This window comes from Leptopilina boulardi, unplaced genomic scaffold (genome assembly GCF_019393585.1).
Source record: "Leptopilina boulardi isolate dan_hultmark-lab unplaced genomic scaffold, ZJU_Lbou_2.1 LbouV2_38, whole genome shotgun sequence".
Classification (NCBI taxonomy): Eukaryota; Metazoa; Arthropoda; class Insecta; order Hymenoptera; family Figitidae; genus Leptopilina; species Leptopilina boulardi.
The window spans coordinates 211122-236052 of NW_026137951.1; the positions used below are offsets into that span (position 1 = coordinate 211122).

Below are 24931 nucleotides of genomic sequence, written 5' to 3' on the forward strand. Positions count from 1 at the left end.
GTTAACCAAATTATTTTGTTGTCGTAACCAAATTTTGGTTGGAATTTAAAAATGTTCAACCAAATAATTTTGTTAGACTAACGCCAAATGTTTGGTTGAAATAACTCTACGACTTTGTTTCAGCCAACCAAAATTTCGTTTTTTTCCTCAGCTCTTTTTTTTTACTATTATTTTGCAGTACAATGAGTTTATCTTAAAAAGCATTATGTCGTGAAATGAGGGGAGAATAAACAAACAATATTTTTGCAAAATTTACAATGCAGTGGATTTGTGTTTTCTTTTCTTCGAATGCGGTTTGAAATGAAGCATCCAAGAAAAGTTGATGACTCGCTCCATCGATCGCGCACACTGTCCGCAAATAGAGGGAGTTGACAGATAATGGAATTCGTCTCCAACAGTGTTTATTATACTTAGAAGCCCCGTCTATAAAGTAGAATCAAAGTGAAATGGGAAAGACAAAGTCGGGAGAGTGAAGAATCAAGGAGACAACGTTACAGTGGCAAAGGAATTCCATTGCAACACAAGTGTCCTAGCGAAGTGGAATGGAGAGTAAAGAGAAAGAGAGAAAGAGGGGGGAGGGAATTTGGAGAAAGAGAGAGAGAGAGAGAAAAAGAGAAATTTTAGAGAAATAGAGAGAGAAGATAGGAACTCAGCTTTATAGGAACCAAAGTTCCTCTTAAGGAACCAAAGTGAACGGAAAGTTTCTTCCTTCCTCGAGCATCTTATATACGAACAAAGCGCCATGAGAGACTAATCCGAAAGTTGAGAAGTGGAAAGAAACGTTAGACTGACTAATCGAGTGTTCGTCGATTTAGTAGCTGCTAACGTTTCGTTAAAATCCGTTAAGTAGACGGATATATACCTCTTTATCTGAATTTCTCAAGTCGGGACTTTTAAAAGGGCTATTCTGACACAAACTCTTTTTTCCATTTATTGACATCGAGCGTGTGATTAGCTCTTTGGTCAGTTAAGTATACGCGACACTGTCAGTTTCGTGCTCTCGAAAGGAAAGGCTCCGATTAACTATCAAGAGGCTAAAGAAATGGCAGATGAGCACGAGAAGCGAAGCGGCTCAAGGAATAAAGAACTTCGATATATAAAGAGAGAAAGAAATGAAAGAGAGTGAGAGAGAGAGAAAAAGGCTCTTGCATTCCTTCACGCTTATTGGTTTCATCAGATTGCTTTGCTTCTATTAGGTGTCTGCACGGATATCTCGTATCGGTGCGGCACGTTCTCTAATACCCCAGAGGAACACCAAACAAATGAAACAACGAGATGTGCTCTCTCTCTCTCTCTCGCCACTATTCACTGCGAGGAAAACACATCCACGCTACCAAAACTATGGATCAGACTGATGCGTCGATTTACTCTTCCATTCTGTTATTTTTATTTTTTATTTTCCCTTTTTCTTTTTGCTTCTCTCTTTCTCTTTCTGTTTCTCCTTCATTGACGACAGTCAGCCCTTTCGAATTGGAGAAATTCACTGACCCGTAATATCTCACGCCAATATTTACACGGTGTGTCTAAGGAAACAAAAATATCAAGAGGTCCCTCTGTGAAATGATGATAAAACGGAGGAAGGAAATTGAAAAAAAATTTCTGAATAAATACAATCATTGAACGCAATATCAATTCGCAAAAAAAAAAGAAAGAAACAACTGAAATGGAAAATCGATGATAATGACAATATAAAAAAGAAATATAAAATTTTAGAATAAAATTAATCGTATAAATAATTTCCCTTTTATGATTAATTTGATCATGATGCACATTTTTATATTATCAACTTTTGTTATTAATTTGATAGTTTTAAATTATATTCTCCATATACAATTTCCTGTTCCTTGTGTGTTTTTGAAAAAATATGTTGTAATGAATCGAACGTGAAAAACTAATTTCTATAAACAATAATCATCGCATTTAATCATAACATTATAACTTCTTTTTTAAATGCAAATTAGAGAGTCAAATCGTCATATGTTGAAGCCTGTTCCCAGTACTATTTATAAATTTAAAATTGATATTTTTAGTAAAATGCAGTAATTAATATATTTACTATTCTCCAAATTTTTATAATTAAATGCCGCTTGAAAAAAATTTGTTTTTTTTCTAATCACATTTTCGATGTTAATTCTTATCCCCATTTTTATGCGTTATTATTCAAAAAATGAATATATTGTCCGGCTCATTACGGATATTTCATTCTTGAGCACCAACCTTGAAGATTGTAATTCAATTTTTGTTAAATTGTATAAAAAAAAAATTTTTTAAATAACTAAATTGTACACTACGAGGAAAATCGGCCACATATAAAATTTTAGCATTTTAATGAAATGAACATTAAAATAAGAACATTGAGTGATATCAGTTTAGCGATCTAATTCGATATCGTATATGGGGATGAGGTTTTGCAAAAGGTACTCGAATGCTGTCGAAAGTTGAGAACGAGGATAATGTCGTCTTCTCTCCCTCTCTCTCTTTCTCTCGCTCATCGTTATGAGAATCGTTTCCAGGGTACGAGCAATGGACCAGTCGTTAAACGACCCGTTCACGGTTAGTTGCTCCCAATTATTATTGTGTTGGTCTACTCGTAGTCGTGATGCACATCTTCTCTCTCTCTCTGCATTTGGTCCATGAAGGGGGTAAATTCTCGACATTTGGTAATATTACACAGCAGCTGACCACAATACAATGGGTACTTTAGTCTCCAACCCTACACGAAGAGAAGATGAACGGTGATCAATAACGCGAGCAAAATGTCTCTTACGTGCCGTCCAAGACTAAATACACCAATACACTATTGTTGTCCTCTCCCTTTTTATCCATCCCTTCCCCTCCCTTTGATAGTCCCTAGTCTTTACAACATATATACTTATTTCAGCAGAGAGAAAGCTTTCATCGCAATTTCAACCCTTTTTATTGAAAAAAAAATGTGTTTCAAAATTTTTTTTTTTCTTTACAATATTCTTTTGTCAGGAACTAAGAATGTTGAGGGTAAAATTTTTTTTATTTATTTAGTTTCGTGGCCAAAATTAATATTAACGTAACTAAGGAAAAAAGTGGCCATGTTAATGGTTGTCATGGAAGCGTTTGCTATGGTACCGGTTGTCATGGAAACGGTTGCTATGGTAATTGTTTCCATGGCAACCGTACGAGTGTACGACGGACGGACAAACTTATTCGAATGTTTTCAAAGAAATTTATATGATCATCAATAAAGCAAAGAATTAATTTACAATTCCGCCTCTCTATTTCTCTTCCTTATGAAACATATAAACAATTTGAAATCACATATTTTACAATTTAATTAATGTTTAAACTAAATTAACCCAGAGTCATTTTCTCCTTCTCTCTCTTTCTCTCTCTCTCTGCAAACTGTAAAAGTATAAGCCATATGCTTTTAATTAAAGTCAATAGAAAACATGAGTAAATGTAGATATCAATTTTTTAAGAAATAAAAATTCCCCTGGAAATATAATTAAACTTTAATTGGCTTTAGATGTGTGTGAAAATGCATATACATAACCTATTTTGTGCGTTCGTTATTTAATTAAAGTGAGGTAATTTTTTTTCTCCTTTGTATACCTCTTAATTAAGATATCGCGCGCATATCGATATAATATATATATATATATATATATATATATATATATATATGAATTTGAAAATTGATTTATCAAAAAAGTGGTTTAAATGTGCCGCGATGAAAACATTTTAATGGGAAAGATAACAATCATTTCTATAGTGTTTAAAGGAAAATGATGAAATCATCATATAGTAACCGGTTGCATATCGTGATAAGAATTACACACATAAGTAGTTGTAATTCAGTCATGTTATCAGACAATTAATCAAGAATTCATGATGATAATATATTTATATACATATATATATATATATTGTTGTAACTCAAAAAATTAAATGGTTAGGTATTTCTTGGTTATAAGAACGCTATGTATATATAAAATAATGTGCATATATACGCAATTTCCGTTTAGTAACCTTGCATACGATTATTTTCGATTCATATGATTGTCCACTTTAAAGCAGTAATCCAGGAAGTGCATTAGTACCTATGGAAAACTTTTCAAACAACTTATGATACCAGTTTTCAAATCTGGTCTTTGATATAATAATGAGGCTATTTTAATATATTTCTTATCCACATGATTTTTCTACATAAAATCTTAGAACGGTGCTTTTTTAATATGGAAAAAATACTATTTTTTTGTTTTTTGAAAAAAAAAACAATTATAGAGAAAATTTTTTATTTTTCACTATTAAAATTGATATTCATTTAGATTTTTTCTTTTCTGATTTATTTCTTTTGTCTGTGGTAGAAGCAAAAAAAAAAACTAGTGCGGGATATCAATCCAAACCACGGACAGCTTCGTACGGTCAGTGAAATCAGGTCTTAGCTGTCTTCACATTTTCGTTTTTCTTTTTTTTTTCTTTTCTTTTTCTCTTTTTTAAAGAAAGAAGCCAGGACAAACTCTATTGGAGCTTGGCACAATAGGTTTCGACCCGGTGTGTTGCCTCGTCGACCCATCTCCCACTTTTCTCACACCCCCGGGGACTTTGTATTGTCTTTTGCACCGCTGGACGTCCCAGGCGCCATTAATTTAGCCTCAACGAGTTTATCTCTCTGCCCTAATAATAATATTCCCTTCTCTTTACCACTTTTTCTGCTAAATAATAAATTGACCAAAATAAAAATCTTTCAATCATTTCTAAAAAAAAAATCACATATCACAATTAACTTGATAAATATTAAATTTTTTTTCAAATTAAGTTCTTTTTATTGTAAAAAAGAAAGTGATTTTTCAAACTTAAAGGGAATTTATTTTTCAATGAGAAATTTTATAGAAAAAAACTTTTTAGTTCTCTGGAGAAAAAGTTGTGCGGTATAGAGGTTAGAAAAGAATTATTTCCATTTGATTTTGTTTTTTAACGATTTAGTAAATCGGTGGAATTTTTTTTTCCCCAGGGACATTTTTTCCAAAGATTTTTTATGTGTGAAATACTTTTGAGCATTTACGAATGTTTTTGAATTTAATTTTAAAAGGAAATAATTTTTTTTTTGTTTCTTATTTTATGGAATAACTACTCTAAATTGAAATTAACTATAATTTTATATTCAATTGATTTTTATATTTTTTGGTTCCGCAATTTTTCAATTTTAAAAAATTGACACCAAATTCGTAATTAGCGACCCCCATAAAAACTTCGAGTAATACGTGTCAAGTGAATTTGATGAATATTTGAAAATTCGTTCGCCATATTGGATACGCCATTTTGAATTCGTGTAAACTGAAATCAAATTCATAATCAGCGATCCTAAAATAAATAAATAATTTAAAATTTAACTTAAATTTTGTAAACAAAAATTATTTAATATAGGTAATTAAAAATTATTTGTAATATTTGTAATAGATAAAAATTATTAAATACAAATAAATATTTATTTGTCAATATATAGTCAAGTAAGCGATTATTTGAATGAAATAAATATTTTTTTCAGTGGCATAATCGGATAAAAGTGCGAGAACATACCCTCTTTAAAGTCATCCCTTGTTAACAAAGAAACTTGTGATCTCACTTTTAAGAAGGTTTGACTGAGAAACTTTTTTTTTTTTTGCAAAATGCAAGAATTTAAATCCTGACAGATGTGAAAACTGTCGAGATGAGATAGGCTAATAAATGAAGATTGAATTTTGACAAGGGGATTAAAAGTAAAGGGATTTAAAGATAGAGAAAGAGAGAAAGAGAGGGAAAGAAAGAATTGATTTTCTAAGATGACTGTATATATAGTCTTGATGCGGGTGCGACGTGGCATAAATTCGCCGTTCAATAAAAATGTATCGGACAAGCGGACAATGGACGTCTGGCTGATTAATTCTTGAAAAAAAGTCATGACATGCGGCGAATCGTGGCGTCTATACCAGGTATATAAATATAAAGCGGATAGTCGAGAGAAAGAAAAAAAAAGAGAGAGAGAGAGAGAGAGAGAGAGAGAGAGAGAAGGAAAAAGGGGGTCGAGGAAGGTGGATGCTGGAAAAGGAGTGTATCTTCCTTGGTCTTGTTTCTCGCGTTGCATTGTCGTAAGCAACGCGCATTGCGCCTCTCTGCACGTTTTGCTGAATACACACCTCTCTTCGACCACCGGTCGTCGCCCACCATCACTAATTCAACCCCAACAAGTTGATGCTGACCGATAATAATATTCCATTACGGCAGCAAGGCCGTACATCACTGGTCGTCACGCAGTCTCTCCCTCCGCTTTTAACCTTCATGGAAGATAGCATCTACATGAGGCGTTAATTACGAACCGTCCTACCGCGTTACACTGCCACTCGAAGAGATATCTTCCCAACCACCACGGTTTCAACTCGCAAATATAAGATCAAATTCCAAGTGTAGAATTTAACTATATATACACCCACCCTTTTTATTTTTCTCTCTCTTTCTCTCTCTCTCTCTCTCTCTCTCGTCGCTACGGCCAAAAGTCGTGCTATACGATCTGCCAGCGGGAATAACGAATCGTCTTGTAAATCGTTTTGAAACGACACCAAAAAACAAAACCGGTATCTAGGCTATATTATGCCACGATCTCGCTCTCTAATACATGTGTGTGTGTGTGTTTAAATATCCATATGGTACATTCTTGACCCCTATATATGCGTGTAATCACTGTAATTGACTGTACATATACGCTTATCACGATTAAGTTTGAAAAAAGAAAATTTTCTCGAACACTGTCTGACTAAAACTGTCTTTTATTACTGATTGTAAATTATACCTATAATAACTATATATATTATTATAATAATGAAAAGAAATCCTTAGCATCGGTTGCTAAAAAAAGGAAATCTTTAGCATCGGTTGCTAAAAAAAGGAAATCTTTAGCAACGGTTGCTACGTAAAAAAATCCTTAGGAACTGTTGCTAAGAAAAAATAATCCTTAGCAACCATTGCTAAAAAACGAAGGGACCGTTGCTAGGGAAAAAAATCCTTAGCAACGGTCCTTAGTAACCATTGCTATGGAAAGAAAATCCTTAGCAACGGTTGCTACGGAAAAAAATCCTTAGCAACCATTGCTAAGAAACGAAGAGACCGTTGCTAGGGAAAAAAATCCTAAGCAACGGTTAGTAAGGAAAAAGAATCCTTAGCAACGGTCCTTAGTAATCATTGCTATGGAAAAAGAATCTTTAGCAACGGTTGCTATGGAAAAAGAATCCTTAGCAACGACTGCTAAGAAAAAAAAGTATTTAGCAACCATTGCTAAGGAACGAAGGGACCGTTGCTAGGAAAAAAAGCCTTAGCAACGGTTAGTAAGGAAAAAGAATTCTTAGCAACCATTGCTAAGAAACGAAGAGATCATTGCTTTGGAAAAAGAATCTTTAGCAACGGTTAGTAAGGAAAAAGAATCCTTAGCAACGGTCCCTAGTAATCATTGCTATGGAAAAAGAATCTTTAGCAACGGTTAGTAAGGAAAAAGAATCCTTAGCAACGGTCCTTAGTAATCATTGCTATGGAAAAAGAATCTTTAGCAACGGTTGCTATGGAAAAAGAATCCTTAGCAACGACTGCTAAGAAAAAAAAGTATTTAGCAACCATTGCTAAGGAACGAAGGGACCGTTGCTAGGGAAAAAAGCCTTAGCAACGGTTAGTAAGGAAAAAGAATCCTTAGCAACCATTGCTAAGAAACGAAGGGACCGTTGCTAGGGAAAAAAATCCTTAGCAACGGTCCTTAGTAACCATTGCTATGGAAAGAAAATCCTTAGCAACGGTTGCTACGGAAAAAAATCCTTAGCAACCATTGCTAAGAAACGAAGAGACCGTTGCTAGGGAAAAAAATCCTAAGCAACGGTTAGTAAGGAAAAAGAATCCTTAGCAACGGTCCTTAGTAATCATTGCTATGGAAAAAGAATCTTTAGCAACGGTTGCTATGGAAAAAGAATCCTTAGCAACGACTGCTAAGAAAAAAAAGTATTTAGCAACCATTGCTAAGGAACGAAGGGACCGTTGCTAGGAAAAAAAGCCTTAGCAACGGTTAGTAAGGAAAAAGAATTCTTAGCAACCATTGCTAAGAAACGAAGAGATCATTGCTTTGGAAAAAGAATCTTTAGCAACGGTTAGTAAGGAAAAAGAATCCTTAGCAACGGTCCCTAGTAATCATTGCTATGGAAAAAGAATCTTTAGCAGCGGTTAGTAAGGAAAAAGAATCCTTAGCAACGGTCCTTAGTAATCATTGCTATGGAAAAAGAATCTTTAGCAACGGTTGCTATGGAAAAAGAATCCTTAGCAACGACTGCTAAGAAAAAAAAGTATTTAGCAACCATTGCTAAGGAACGAAGGGACCGTTGCTAGGGAAAAAAGCCTTAGCAACGGTTAGTAAGGAAAAAGAATCCTTAGCAACCATTGCTAAGAAACGAAGGGACCGTTGCTAGGGAAAAAAATCCTTAGCAACGGTCCTTAGTAACCATTGCTATGGAAAGAAAATCCTTAGCAACGGTTGCTACGGAAAAAAATCCTTAGCAACCATTGCTAAGAAACGAAGAGACCGTTGCTAGGGAAAAAAATCCTAAGCAACGGTTAGTAAGGAAAAAGAATCCTTAGCAACGGTCCTTAGTAATCATTGCTATGGAAAAAGAATCTTTAGCAACGGTTGCTATGGAAAAAGAATCCTTAGCAACGACTGCTAAGAAAAAAAAGTATTTAGCAACCATTGCTAAGGAACGAAGGGACCGTTGCTAGGAAAAAAAGCCTTAGCAACGGTTAGTAAGGAAAAAGAATTCTTAGCAACCATTGCTAAGAAACGAAGAGATCATTGCTTTGGAAAAAGAATCTTTAGCAACGGTTAGTAAGGAAAAAGAATCCTTAGCAACGGTCCCTAGTAATCATTGCTATGGAAAAAGAATCTTTAGCAGCGGTTAGTAAGGAAAAAGAATCCTTAGCAACGGTCCTTAGTAATCATTGCTATGGAAAAAGAATCTTTAGCAACGGTTGCTATGGAAAAAGAATCCTTAGCAACGACTGCTAAGAAAAAAAAGTATTTAGCAACCATTGCTAAGGAACGAAGGGACCGTTGCTAGGGAAAAAAGCCTTAGCAACGGTTAGTAAGGAAAAAGAATCCTTAGCAACCATTGCTAAGAAACGAAGGGACCGTTGCTAGGGAAAAAAATCCTTAGCAACGGTCCTTAGTAACCATTGCTATGGAAAGAAAATCCTTAGCAACGGTCCCTAGTAATCATTGCTATGGAAAAAGAATCTTTAGCAACGGTTGCTAAGGAAAAAGAATCCTTAGCAACGACTGCTAAGAAAAAAAAGTATTTAGCAACCATTGCTAAGGAACGAAGGGACCGTTGCTAGGGAAAAAAATCCTTAGCAACGGTTGCTACCGAAAAAAATCCTTAGCAATGGTCCTTACCAACCATTGCTATGGAACTAAAATACTTAGCAACGGTTGCTAAGGATTCTTTTTCCTTAGCAACCGTTACTAAGTATTCTAGTTCCATAGTAATGGTTGCTAAGGATTCTTTTTCCTTAGCAACCGTCGCTAAGGAAAAAAATCCCATAGTTACCATTGTAAGGAAAAAAAATCCTTAGTAATCGTCACTAATCATGAATTAAAATCTTTTTCACGAGAAAATTAATTTTTTTCTTATTAAAAGTATTTGTAATTCTTTCTTTCAAAATAATCAAATCTTTATTTTCCACTTTTGTTTTTTTGGTCTATTTGAATATTCATTTTATACTCGTTGAGAATTCTTGGGTGGTAAGAAAAGACTAGTATATTTTATCAAACGATACCTACCCACTCTCTATTCGATATCAAAGCTAAAGACGCATTAAATGAGGACATAAATGTCTTTCATAAGAAATTTAATTCTATCTCTTATTCAAGCCTTGGTAAATTTTATTATAAACCAACTTTATCGTGCGATATGTATAAAAAAAAGAGAGATAATTGTTCATTAATGTCTTCCTATACGCGTTTTGAAAACTAATGAAAGTATCAGCAAATAATTTCCTTGTTCAATTATATAGACAATATATATATATATATATATATATATATATATATATATATATATATATATATATATATATATATATATATATATATATATATATATATATATATATATATATATATATATATTTACTTGTATAATAATAATAAATTTATTTGTAATTAAATTTAACGAATAACCATGGAAAAAAAAGAAATAATAAAATTAAAAAAACATTGACAAAACAGTAATAATAATTTTTTTATTTTTCGGATGACTTATCTAATAAAAATAAATAGTTTTATTATTATTACTATTATTATATATGGTGAGAAAATTATGTATCCTGGAGAATGTAACATTCTCGAGAGTATGCTATGTATTTTAGTTATGGCAAGGAACTCATACAGGCTTTGAAACTCGAAGCGCAAGATCTAAACTTTGAGAAACTGAAGGGGGTTGAACAAACGATTAACTCTACCTTCGGGGTGTGTCGCACTTGCGTTAACTTTGGTGATTTTTAATCCCCTTGCGGTAAAAGTTAATTTAGCTTCGCAGACCATCACAAAAGAATTTCACTTAAAAACATAAAAAGAACAAGAACACACAAATATTGATTCTCAACCCAGTTTGCGCGCCTTAAGATTCTCTATCCTATTATAAAAAAAAAATTATCCATAAACCTTCGTTTTTAATCGAATGGTAAAAAAAATTTTATCATAAAAATTCTAATTTTCGCGGAAGAAAAATTTCATTTCACTAAAAGTACTATTATTCTTTAGCAAACCAATTTGGTAAAATTTATTTAAAAAAGAAATATTCAAACAAGAAAAAACAAGATGGGGGTCCCTTTTTATAAAAGAAGTTTATGTTCATTTCATGAACATTTTGCTTCCTCATTGCGCAAAGCAAAAGATTTGCTTCCTCTTGGAGGAAGCAATAAATTAATTAATCTAAACTTTATATATATATACCAATCAGTTTCTTTTGACGTAAGGAATAAGATTATTATATGTATTGCCTTTATTTTAGCTTTGAAACAATTTTTTTATTAAAATCGATTTTTTGAAAAAAAAGTAAAAAAAAATTTTTTTTTAGGGGGTACTTTCTAAAATTGTTGTGTTCATTTTGAGATATTAATGTGACAAATGTACATACCGAATTTTAGCCAAATCCGTTAAAACGTATTAACGATATCGTGTTCACAAAAACTTTTTTAACTAAAATATGAATTTTTGAATTTTGAATTTTTTAATTTATTCTTTAAATTTCAATGAAATATAAACTTTATATATACCAATCGATTCGTCTTGATATGAGGAATACGATTTTACTATGTATTGCCTTTAATTTTGCTTTCAATAAATTTTTTCGATTAAAATCGATTTTTTTGAAAAAATGCCAAAAAAATTTTTTTTGTGGGTATTTTCTAAAATCATTGTGTCCATTTTGAGATATTGATGTGACAAATATACGTACCAAATTTTAGCCAAATCCGTTAAAACGTATTAAAGTTATCGTGTTCACAAAAAAATGGATCCACACACACACACATACACACACACACACATACATACATACATCCGGACAATTGATCAGGGACTTATATATGACATTTATAAATAGAAAAAAATTTGTTTGGTGCATTTCTAATAATTTCATAATTTGAAGGACTACATAGCTTCCTCCAGAGGAAGCAAAAAGGAACGTGAATTTGTAAAAAAAAGAAAATATTTGCAATTTTAGTTGGAATGAATTATTTTTATCAAAAAAAAAAGGAGATTGAATAATTCTGAGTGAAAATATACGCGGAACGTAAAGGATAGATTCTATTTGAACAATTTAGAGAATTTCTTTTGGATCAATAGAATGTCAACTGAATTTACTTTCTTACATACAATGCTTCGGTATACTTAAAGCGACATAAAGATGCGCAAGCTGACGATCAAACTCGAAGGACGAGAGTCGTTTCGCAAGAGTAACGGTTTCCGAAAACGATTTACAACAATTGTGATTCAAGACGTGATGTATGTCTTTATCGAATGCGAATTTAACTGAGAACCTCGATAGAGAAGGTAATCCAGTTTTGAGAAAGAACTAGTTTATTGCGAACATAAAAGATAATGGTAGCTTGAATAAAGATTTAAATCGAGTAAACAATCAAATATATATTCAAGCGCACATCTTTTTTTTTTACCTTTGACAACAACAACAATTCGTCTTTCGATTTGTATCAAAATATAAATATTTATTTTGCAATATCAATTTAACACTTACCGAAAAAGTTGTGCGTGAAATTTTTAATGACCTGCAAACAAAAGAAGAAAATTTTTTTTTATTTTACTGAAATAATGGGTATTTTTTTTTTTTATTGAAACAAATTTCGTTTCGTGCAAAGAAAAAAAGGTTTTTAATAAAATTTCTGCATGAAATAGAAATTCTTTGAATACATTTTTTTTTCATACGGAACGTTTATCAAAAAGACCAATAAGATATTTCTGAAAATCTTCAAAAAAGGAATGAAAATTCAGTTAGGAAATTTAATGCACTGAAGAAGAATTTTTTTTATTCAAATAATCAGTTACTTGACTATTATTAAATAAATATTTACTTGTAAAAAATAATTTTTATTCGAATTAAAGAAATTTTATTTAAACCAATAATTTATGTATTTTAAACAAATATCATTTAATTGACTTAAATAATAATAAATATTGAAAATAAAAATTATTTACTTTAACTAAATATTTATTTGATAATAGACAAATTATTTTAATTAAATATAATGTTTCAATATGTAAATGAATAATAAATGCATTTTATAATTATAACAGCTATAATTAAAAATACGATTTATTTTTGTTTAAATTTGGAAATTTTTTTTTAGCAGGTGTAGCAAACATTTTCCCTATTGTAGCAAATTTTTTCAACAAATATTCATTAGCATCTGTAGCTAATTCATTCTTTTTTCATATAGTTGGAAATATAAAAAAATGTATGAAATTAAAAAAAAAAAAAATTAAACAAAGAATTGTTTTTGTTTGTTTTAAATTTTTAATTGATGGAGAAAATTTCTTTTTCGTACACCAAAAATATTTGAATTTTTTCAATTAAATAATTGGATTAAAATCGAAAATAATAATCAACCACATAAAGCAAAGAAAATATTGAATCATAATTGAAAGAAACTTTGAAATATAGAAATAACAGGAGAGTATATGACCTAGTATATGAGTATATCGATAAATAATATAGAATTCCATGCCTCTGAAACGAGGTCATAACTGATAAATATGATAAAAGTACATATATATATATATTAAAAATACGTGTACCACTCAGTATGTTTCTATCTACACAAGAATTTTATTTCAAAAATAAAAATGCGATCTTAAATAACGAGTTTAAATTCGTATCATTTTTTTTGAATTTAAAATCTAAAGAGCTTGACAAACATTTTTTTTCACTACATTCTTGGGGAGAAAAATAATATATCGAGTTTGTACCAAAAAAAAAAAACAACGCCTGGGAAATGCGATCGAATTGTTCTTGTGCACGATGGAAGATTGCAAAATCGAGTCTCAACGGTGTCGTCCCATGGAGTTGACCGCGACTACATTTACCGATATATGCAGGCTAAGCAATGTTTTCCATAGAGCAGGAGGAACAAAAAAAATCGATACGGCTGGTTGACCACGTTCGATCTATCGATAAGAGGCTATTTTATAGAGCGGTGGGTATAGTGCTCCTGTGGCGGTCATAACGGTAATAACAGTAACATTAATAATTAGTCTGAACAGTATATGTGTAACGTGCCACCATTGGCTAATGTGTCCTATGAGGCTCGCAAAAGTAAAACGTTAGGAAATCAAGACCAGATATCTAGGGGGATCCCCAGGAGTCAAGTTTCAAGGTAGATGCTTTTTTATTCCTATTCCTCTGTTTTTTTTTTCCTTTTCTCGTCAACCCTAGCGAAATTCAAGATTTTCTCGATAACTGGTTCATTTTGAATCGCGACGATCGTGCTGACGATCTTTTTAAATCTTTTCAGAAAAAAAGAAAACGTTTTTTTTTTTTTGTCGTCACGTGAAATTTCTATTTCAGTTGAAAATAGGATCGTTTTCATTCTCATTTTTAAAAGCTTAAATGTAACATAGGAGCAGTTAGTGAAGAGAATTTCACTCGAAGGTTTTTTTTTCAATTCTTTTCAAGTTGATACTTTACAGAATTCGATATTCTCACCCTTTATTCTTCTTCGATTAAGCATGATTACATCGTTTAATAACAAAAAAAAATCGCAAATAGCTAATCGATTTTAGAAGATTTCTAGTTTTACTGTTAATTCATTTTTTTTTATTCTGGGGAATAAAATCAGATAAGAAAAACTGAGAATTGTTTTTTATTTACTTTTAGTTTTGCAGTGTTTTAGAATTTAAACTGTATTTTTATATAATTTATGACAATAAAAATTTAATACAAAAATTATTAATTAAAATTAAATTATTAAAAATTGACATTTCTTTGAATTGAATAATTTGGTTTTAGTAGTAAAATACATTTTTAGTCAGATAAAATGACAAATCTTGTTATCAGTAGTATAGAACAGTATTAGTCAGACAAACGTGTTTCGAAGAACTGATTTTTTTTTTTAGTAGTAAAACTGATTTTTGGTCGAATTTTTTTTCTTCAATAGAAGTAGAAAAAGAAAGTTTTAATCAACCAAGGATGATATTTCTTTAGATTCTAGAAATTTTTCTCAGTCATAAAATATATTTTCAATCGCAATTTTTCACATCAGTAAAGGGTAGTTTGCCGAATAATGTTTTTGAATAAATTCCTAGATTTTGAATCAGTAGTGAAAGACAGTTTTACTCAGACAGAACTTTTGTAATTTTTGGTAATAACTGTAAGTTTCGTTTTGGTAATGACTATGTTTTAGTAATTTTTCTCAGCAGTTATTTTGCAGATAGGAATTATTAAAATAAATTCCTGTAATTTTGATATCAGTATAGTACAAGTCATTTTCAGTCACACTTAATTTGGTCTGAATTTTGGTAATTTTTGTCATCAGTAAAAATTATTTTATTAATAGAAGTTTTTTTAAAATAAATTCCAGTGATTTTGAAATCAGTAGTAAAAGGCATTTTCAGTCAGACATAATTTTGTCCGAATTTTGGTAATTTTTCACAGCAGTAAAAATTATTTTTTAGATAGTCGTTTTTCGAAGAAATTCCTGTGATTTTGTTTTCAATAGTGAAAGTAAATTTTGCAGACTGGAGTTTTTTTTTAATAAATTCCTGATTTTTATATCAGTAGTGAAAGTAAATTTCAGTCAGACGGAGTATTCTCCAATTTATATATTTGTAAGTAGAGCAAATTTCAGTAAGACAATTAATAATTCCTATACTCATTGTACAAGGAAAAAAAGGAATTGCTTACAGATGCTAAGTGATGTTTGCTATCGGATCTATGAAAATTAATATCCACAGCTAAATATTTTGCTATGATAACGAAAAATTTTGCTATGATAAACAATATAAGTATTAATTTTTAAAAAATTTACTGTCCCAGCAAAATTTTTTGACCCCAAAGCAAATTTTTTCACTGTCCCTATATTAGCTAACGTAATTTGATGTGACAGCAAATAATTCGTTGCCACAGCAAATTTTTTCTATTCGTGTATAAGTAAAAAAAAAAACGCTTCAGTCAGACAAAACTTTTCGAAACGTGTACAATTTTTTCTACTAGTAGTAAAAACCAATTTTAGTCAGACAAAACTTTTCTCTAATTTCCACTTTTTTTGTATTTTTAGCAACAGCAGTAGAAATTTTTTTTTTTGCTAAAACAGTGTTCGAAAAAAAATTTGTTTCAAAAAAATGTTTTATATATTTAAAATCAGTAGTAAAAACCGGTTTTAGTCAGACAGTTTATTATATTCAAAGGGTCATTCTTTTATAAATATATAAAAGAATTTTTTTTTATTTATTTTTTGTTTTTTTTTTGAGCACCACAAGACTTGCAAGTTTCGTGTTTGTGGGTGATGGAAAATAACTCGATGTTGATAGCGAGTTTGGATGATCGTTGACTTCTATTGGATTTTCCTCGTCGATGGAATTTTTTAGAAAAGAGAGTTGTATAGAGGTGAATGGTATACAGTGTATAAGGGTCGGAACATGAAACTGGGTTGCAGGTTTGTTCGCACATCTATTGCTGACCGTGTATATGGTATGTATTTTGCGGACAATGTTTTCCGTGAACTGCAGTCTAAATCTGTCCATATGTATACAATATATAGACTATCGTGGAAAATAAGAAACTATTGCTTATAGGTTGTATTTCCTTCAACTTAAGGGAAAATAATCCCTAAAAAAACAAATGTCATTTTTTTTTTACTTAACGTATTTTTTTTTAACTTTCTTCAAGGATTTTTAATCATCTTTTAATTTCTAATGCTTGATACATTTTATTGTATTTTATCTTTATCCGGTTTTCTCTCTTTTTTTTATTTCTCGTTCCTTTTGTCGTAATTTTCAAAAATTCAATTACACTCACTCTCAGATACGTAGTGATTAAATTTATATCACTTAAATTGAACATATGTATATAAAATCAAGGCATCTTCTTCCATAATAGAGATAATGATTTAATATACTCCACTGAAACTCCTTTACAGCGGAAAATAAGCTCTGAGTAAAATAAATTTCATTCTGTAATGTCTTTTGAAGGTTCATTTATTCTTTTCTTTGATGGTTTAAGTATTTATTTATTTTTTTTTTTTGCTGCTTTGTAGCTTCTTCGGTTTATTGTTAACAATTTTCTCATAAAATTTGTGTCTTACTGAATGTGTGAGGTCTAGCAGTAAATTGCTCAAGCGCCTATCAAGGGTTATTAAATAATTCAAGTCTTGATTTCATGCGCGTAAAACCTGCATGTGACGCTTCATTCTTCCTGCAGACAGTTCCGGTTGTGCTAATGTTGCAGGGTTGAGTTTGTTGTCGGATGCTCGTGAATGCTTGTCATATACTATACACAGAGAAACTATAGAGCAAGAGAGAGAGAGAGAGAGAGAGAGAGAAGTTGTTATGAATTCTCTAGATGCAGCCGTGCAGTTTTGCGTACACGGATAATAGTCTAGAACAAGTAAGCCACCAAAAGGACAAAGTCAGTTTGTATCTTGCATGTTAAAGAGCCATTTCCTGCTTTTTGAAAGACTCTCGAATCCCACCAATACCTGTTTTCTTTTACCTAAGTGAATTTCAATATATATATATTTTCATTAAAATAGATATTCCATAATAATTTTTCTTTTCTCTCCTTTCCAAAAAATTTTTGATCAGAAATGTGATAAATTTTCAATAAATTAATTAAGTTAATTAAATTCAATTTAGAAAAAAAAATTACTAAATTAACATAACCAGTATAATTTATTCTTATTCCCGCAGCTGTTCCAGTTTTTAACGTCACGAAGTTGTTATTTGTATGCACAACTCTTGGCGGAATATTTCATAAGTTTTTTTGTAGCGCTTGAAAAATTTAAAATGATTACGTTAATTTGAAGTAAATTTTTGAGGTATTGCCAGAAGAAGGTTTTTGGTATATGTATATATACAGTAGATGAATAACTGGGTTAGCTGAGGTCGTTTAATACCCCCTCTTATATATATATATAACGTTATCCTTCTCTCTCGCTTAATTCTCTTCTATATTCATTCCACATTTTCTTTCGCAACAAAATAGCCCGCGCAGTTTTCAATTCATTTACCATGGCAATATATTACAAGCAACGATACACCATGTACACTGCGTCGAAATAATAAATGTCCCTTGTCGCTTTTACAGCGCTTTAGCCTCGTTATCGTGAACAAAGCACCTAAGGAAGTGCTTTGCACTTGCCGAGAGAGCACAAATGGACCATAATGGCGTCCAAGATGCACGCCTGTATGAGAGAAAGAAAAGAGTCACCGAAAAAAGAATTAGTATAGCGTTCAGAATCGACAAAACCGGTTTTTTTTTTTTTTTTTTTTTTTTGCTTCAAATCATCAAGAAGAAAATAATTTTTTCAAAATTGAAATTTACAAAATAATTTTTGTACTTAGAAAAAATAGTCGTCACTTGAACTTCCCTTTTTTTTGGTATACATAAAATCCAACGCCCTACACTTTTTCTCGTGTAAAATTTTCTAGGTTTCATAAGTCTCACTGGTCCGTGAAATTACCATAAAGAGTAGCAACGTCCCCGAAGTATCTACACAAAAGACTGCTTTATGAATTCGCGCGAGATCCATCCGGCTGAGTCGTGAATAATATGCACCTGCTACGATTCTCTCTCTATCTCTCTCACTCGATGTTAACCTTCTTTTGTAAGAATTCTCTTCAAGAACAAGTGACGGATCCTTTTTTTTTTTTTTTTTTTGAAAATGCTTCTTATGTCATGACACAAGTTTTTAATATCTGTCTCACTTTGCTGAATCATCCCCAACCTCCCCCACTTTTTCCTTGTCTATAAACCGTTTCACGAGATTTTTCATTAAAAAAAAGCACACCTGGAAATTTTCTATCAAACGCCTTTCAATTACAATGTGAAAAGTGGACGCACTGTGCTGGATAAATTTCAAGTATACAAGGAGCTGAATTTTAAAATGGGAATTAAAATTATAAACTAAAAGGAAATAAATTAATGTCCCCTTTTCTGTGAAATGATTTATTTAAGTTAGAGATGAAGTGAAATAGATTTCTTTTTAATTATTGCAATTTTTTTTATTATAATTTTTTTTAATTGTTCTAATTTTTTTCTGTTATACTTTTTTTTTTTTAATTTTTCAACTAATTTTGTTTTTTTTAAAAAAATTTGATTCTATTAAGTTGTTCCAGGGAATCGATAAGGTAAATCCATTTTCAATCCACTTCCATTATTCTCTCCTATTTCCATTTCTCCTTCCACTTTTTCCAATTTCCATTCCTACTTCCATTTCCATTTTTTCCAAATTCGACTCCCATTTACATTTACTCTTCCACTTTTTCCAATTTCGACTTCTTTTTCCATAAATTTTTTTTCTCAAACAAGTTGAAGGTCACAATTGTTTTTTAAATAAAATTTTTCAATTTCTATTGTAGGAAAATAATTCACTGCATTTTACGTGAAAATATTTTCCGTGGAAAAATTCTACTTTCTAAAAATATATTTCTATTCTTCTGCTCAGAAAAAAAATGTTCTTTGACAAAAAATCCATTAAATTGCGCAAGACAAAAAATAATTAATACACTGAAAAAAAATTTTATTTGATTCAAATACTAGTTTACTTGACTATTATCAAATAAATATTTACATGAAGCAAAATTTGTATTTGTAAAAATCAATTTGTATTTGAATCAATAATTTATGTATTTGAAACATTAACAGAACCTCAAACTAAAAATATGTTTTTAACAACAAATAAAACTAGAAATAAAATTGATTGAAAGATTGAGTTTTACAATTTTCAAAATAAATTGAACAAAAATTTGGCGTTACATAATAATTATTTTATTTTTTATATTTTTTGTTTAAAACTGGGATAAGTACCCTTAAATAATAATTATTATTTGAGTCAATTAAATTATATTTATTTCAAATACATAAATTATTATTGGTTCAAATACAATTTATTTAATTCGAATAAAAATTATTTAGTTCAAGTAAATATTTATTTAATAACAGTCAAGTAATCGGTTATTAAGATCAAATAATTTTTTTTCAGTGTATAATTTATAATAAATAATTTCATTGTATATCAAATAATTATTATTTAAGTTAATTAAAAGTTATTTATTTTCAATACAGAAATTATTAATTCGAATACAGTTTATTTGATTCAAATAAAAATTATTTTGTCCAAATAAATAATTATTTGAAGCAAATAAATTTTTTTCAGTGTGTCCAAAATTTTATTGATCAAAGAGTATATATTTATTCCCATTTCAATAAATGTGTGTTTATATATCATTTTATAAATACAAATACAAAGCAAGTATTTCAAGTAATAAACATGAATTTTCATATTAACTCGAATGCAAAGGACGAGAGGAAAAGACGATACGAGGGAGAGAGAGAGAGAGGGAGAGATTCATAGCTAAGAGGAAATTGGAAACTCGTCCGTGTATATTGTTCAACGGTTATATCATAATACGCCTCGGCTTTCTAATTGATCCTCGGATGACATATTAAGGAAATTAAATTTTGCGATAATCCATGACGTTCCAGTTTGTCAAGTCTCGCATATATTCCACTGTCGACTGGTTGCAATGTTCTAGTATTCATTAAAAAAAAAATATATATATATATATATATAAATAAACAAACATCTTATAGAATATTTTCACACGTTCATTTACATTCTCTCTGACCTCAAGACACTCTGGTACATTCTATACAACGGTACATTTTATATTCATGTGTCTATAATTGACACTCACGCTCACCGACATTTTTTAAATTTCCATCATTTAATTAAAGTTCAAACCACAAATGTTTCAGTTGTAAATACATTTTAATGGAAAATAATTTCATCGCTCGGGTTATAGTAAGTTCACTTTATATGCGAGCAATGATTCTTTTTAACTTTCCTTGATAGTTTAACCTCTACATCTCGTTTGACTAAACGTTGATTTCACTACTTGATTTTTTTTCTCCTGCCACTACTTGCAATTTTACAATTTATGAAACAAATTTTAGAATAAAAAATTTATCTACTAATTCGTTTTTAAGGTAAATAAAATTAAAAAATTTCGAGAACAAATTTTTCAAAATCAGTACAATAATAGTTAACAAATTGTACCAGTTATTTTAGTACCATTTACTTATGGCACCAGTGACTTTGGTATCAGTTACTTTGATAACAGTTACTATGGTACCAGTTACTACGGTTCCAGTAACTTTGGTACCAGTTACTACGGTTCCAGTAACTTTGGTACCAGTTACTTTGGTACCAGTTACTTTGCTACTAGTTACTTTAGTACCAGTTACTTTGGTATCAGTTACTTTAGTACCAGTTACTTTGGTACCAGTTACTTTGGTACTAGTTACTTTAGTACCAGTTACTTTGGTACCAGTTACTTTGGTACTAATTACTTTAGTACCAGTTACTTTGGTATCAGTTACTTTGGTACCAGATACTATGGTACGAATAAACTTTGGTACCAGTTACTTTGGTACCAGTTACTTTGGTACCAGTTACTATGGTACCAATAAACTTTGGTACTAGTTACTTTGGTACCAGTTACTTTGGTACCAGTTACTTTGGTACCAGTTACTTTGATACCAGTTACTTTGGTACCAGTTACTATGGTACCAATAAACTTTGGTACTAGTTACTTTGGTACCAGTTACTTTGGTACCAGTTACTTTGGTACTAGTTACTTTAGTACCAGTTACTTTGGTACCAGTTACTTTGGTATCAGTTACTTTGGTACCAGATACTATGGTACGAATAAACTTTGGTACCAGTTACTTTGATACCAGTTACTTTGATACCAGTTACTTTCGTACCAGTTACTTTGGTACTAGTTACTTTAGTACCAGTTCCTTTGGTATCAGTTACTTTGGTACCAGTTACTTTGGTACCAGTTACTTTGGTACCATTTACTTACTATGGCACCAGTTACTTTGGTACCATTTAGTTACTATGGTACCAGTTAATTTGGAACCAGTTACTATGGTACTATTTACTATGGTTCCAGTCACTTTGATATTATTTACTTTGGTACTATTTAGTCACTATTGTACCAGTTACTGTGGTACCAGTTGTTTTGGTAACGTTTGTCATGGAAACGGTTGCTATGGAAACAATTTCAATTTTTTAAATTTATGAAACAAATTTTAGAATAAAAAATTTATCTACTAATTCGTTTTTAAGGTAAATAAAATTAAAAAATTTCGAGAACAAATTTTTTAAAATCAGTACAATAATAGTTAACAAATTGTGATCTAAAAAAAAGATTCATTTAATATGAAAAAGAAAATTATAATTATTTTCTGGGAATTAATCAAATGTTAGCAATTTAAAAATTAATTGGACAATAAGTTTTGGAATTTAATTTACCATGAGTGTTTGAAAACAATGGTGTTATTCTCACGAGGGATTCAGTTTCTTTCTCTCTATATATATATATATATATCAACAAAATGCATCTCTTTCTCGCGCGGTATAATGAAAAATAAACTCATCATTATTGACGCTAATTTCCGGTATTTCAACGCCAATCGCGATAATTGCAATTGGTCGAGTATATTCTCACGAATGACGTCGAAACTATAAAGAGTTCATATATATAATGCCATTTTCAATCCTTTGTACCGTTAAACGACGAACAGTGCAAATAAGTGGCAAAACAGACAAGAAAGACATTTGCAACCGTGTTTTCAATTACCAGAGACGAATGGAGAAACAGTGAAATGAAAATAGAAGGGGAAAGAAAGACTTTAACTTTAAAGATTAGAGTAGTGCATATATATATATAAAGCTTACAAGATTGTTTCAATTTTCGACAGGAAATTTTTTTCATTTAGAAGAAAAATGATTGATAAAAATAAATGCAATGACCAATTGCGAAAATGTATTAACCAATCTTTTAATAATTTACTCGAACGTTAAAGTTTTGATTAAAATTTTTTTTTAATACTTTTTTCAGAAATATTCTTAATTCAATAGCAAATTTTTCTCAGTTTATATTTTGTATCATTCAAAATTCCAAAAATGGAAAATTTTTTCTTAAGAAAGAGTATGGAAAAAAAAAAATCTTGAACGACAAACTAATCGTGAGAAAATAGTTGTTCTGAAAAATAGTTATCTAAAAACATAAATTTTCCAAGTCATAAAATCAAGAAACCGTTTAATTGTGTAATTAGCAACATTAGAACGAGCTTATAAACATACTTACAGGCTATTATCTATTTTTATTTTTATTTTTTGAAATAGACAAGGGCGACTGATCCCAAGTCGATCATTCCTTAAATTCGCATAAATAAAATGAGGCGAAATTACGATACAGTCTAACCATAAATAATTAAACGAAGAATGCGGATAATATAGCGTATAAGATACGTATATATATATATATATATATATATATATATATATAGATTGAGAGCGGAACCCTTGGATTATCCTGTCGTCGTATTAGTTACCGGATATTGTTTAAGTTCGCGACGGTATCGTCAGTCTATTGGCGCAATTATGCTTATATGCTTTGGATGATGATCATGATGATGATGATGATGATGATAGTCCTATACTTTCGTTAGGATACGCGTGCTTCTTGTGGTGCAAAGGAACGCGATCTTTACGATCTTTAAAGCGGGGGACACCCGATATGGTGAGGGTTCGGGAGAGAAAATTGAATTAAAATCACTTAAGTGTTTACCCACGTTCTCAATTATACACGATGAACCTTGGCATCGAAATAATTACCTTTTCAACCCGTTACTTGGCGTACCGGCACACCACACCATACCGTACGGTGCTATATCGTATCTTATCGCGTTGTATCGCATGCTATCGTAACATGCAAGTACTTGTACATGAGGTACACAAATACTTGAAAAAAAAAAAAGTTCCGACCAATAGGTAAAGGTAAGTTGTTACAGTGACCATGGAGGAGGTCACTCCGATCATTGAGCAAGGACCGATCTGACGATAGATATTGTAGAGATAGTTAACTCTTGCGCAATAATTATTTTCCGGTCTCCGTGACAAGGGGGTTTTTCAAATCTCCCCACCCCTCCCTTCACCCTAAGGAAATTACGGGATTGGATATTAACAAACGAGATTTTCTCTCTTCGAAGGTAGCAAAAGTCCCCCCCCCCCATCAATGAAGGTCGTTGCACTTTTCTTCGAAAAAGATATTTCACATTAAGTCAATTTAGCGGCAATGAAAATTGTATGTTCATATAAATATATATATATATATATATATAGAAGTTGTATATATATATACTAGCCGACGAACCAGTGTATCATACTTTGACCTTATCTCGAGACTTGTATTCCGTTAAAGAGACAGACTGATGGATGCCCATGACTTGGGTGGACAGTTAATCATCTCCGAATGGAATAACGACGAGAATTCTCATAATGATATAATATAATGCAATCATACCCCTTTTTTTCCATTTCCCAACTAATGGAACTGCATCTACACAAATTCTTTTCAGAATTAACTTGAAAATTAAATATAAATACTTCTTGTTTTCACAATTATTTACAAAATATTTTAATTGAACGTCAATTAATTAAATTCAATGGACCAAAAATTGTTTCGAACAAAAAATTGTAACAATAAATACTCCAGATATATTTTAAAATTAAAAATAAATATTCATTGCAATTACAAAAAATAATTCTACGATAAAAAAAGCAATTTCAATCAAAAATTATTTATATAGAAGAACTGGAAATTCGTCAATTCAAGCGTTTCTTATAGAAAGTTGTATTTCTCGATTTTCCTTTCACCTTTTTCTCCGACATTTATCTCTCTCTCTCTCTCTCTTTTTTTTTATTTGCAAAATAGAAACATGTCCCCTGTTTGTAAAATACGTGTAAATTTAAAGTATATGTAAAATATTACGTGAGAAAATAAACAACCCTAGGACGCAATTCGTATCGATTAAAATTAGTTATGCAAAAACTTACTGGACGTAAGCCTATCTTGATTATGCAAATTTGAAATGATGAATGAGTATGCGAAAGTGACGTCGTTATTAATGCCAGGGATTTTTGTGCATATGATTTAAAAACATTTTTAAAAAAAGAAATCTGGAAAAAATTTCTATGAAATGAAAAATAATTAAAATTTCAATAATAAATAATTTTAATAACAAATAAGTAATTAATGAACTAAATAATAAAAACTAATGCTCTGGAAACAGTTTACATAGTACCG

The 24931-nt window shown here is 30.7% G+C and overlaps 1 protein-coding gene across 1 annotated transcript in view; it reads right to left on the reverse strand.

Annotated features, from left to right (window-relative positions):
- Nucleotides 1-24931, reverse strand: part of LOC127288002 (uncharacterized) — a 227488-nt gene that overhangs the window by 151269 nt on the left and 51288 nt on the right. The window contains exon 2 of the mRNA XM_051315181.1: nucleotides 12294-12324. The gene's annotated coding sequence lies outside the window, so the exon portion shown is untranslated. The remainder of the gene's footprint in view (nucleotides 1-12293; nucleotides 12325-24931) is intronic.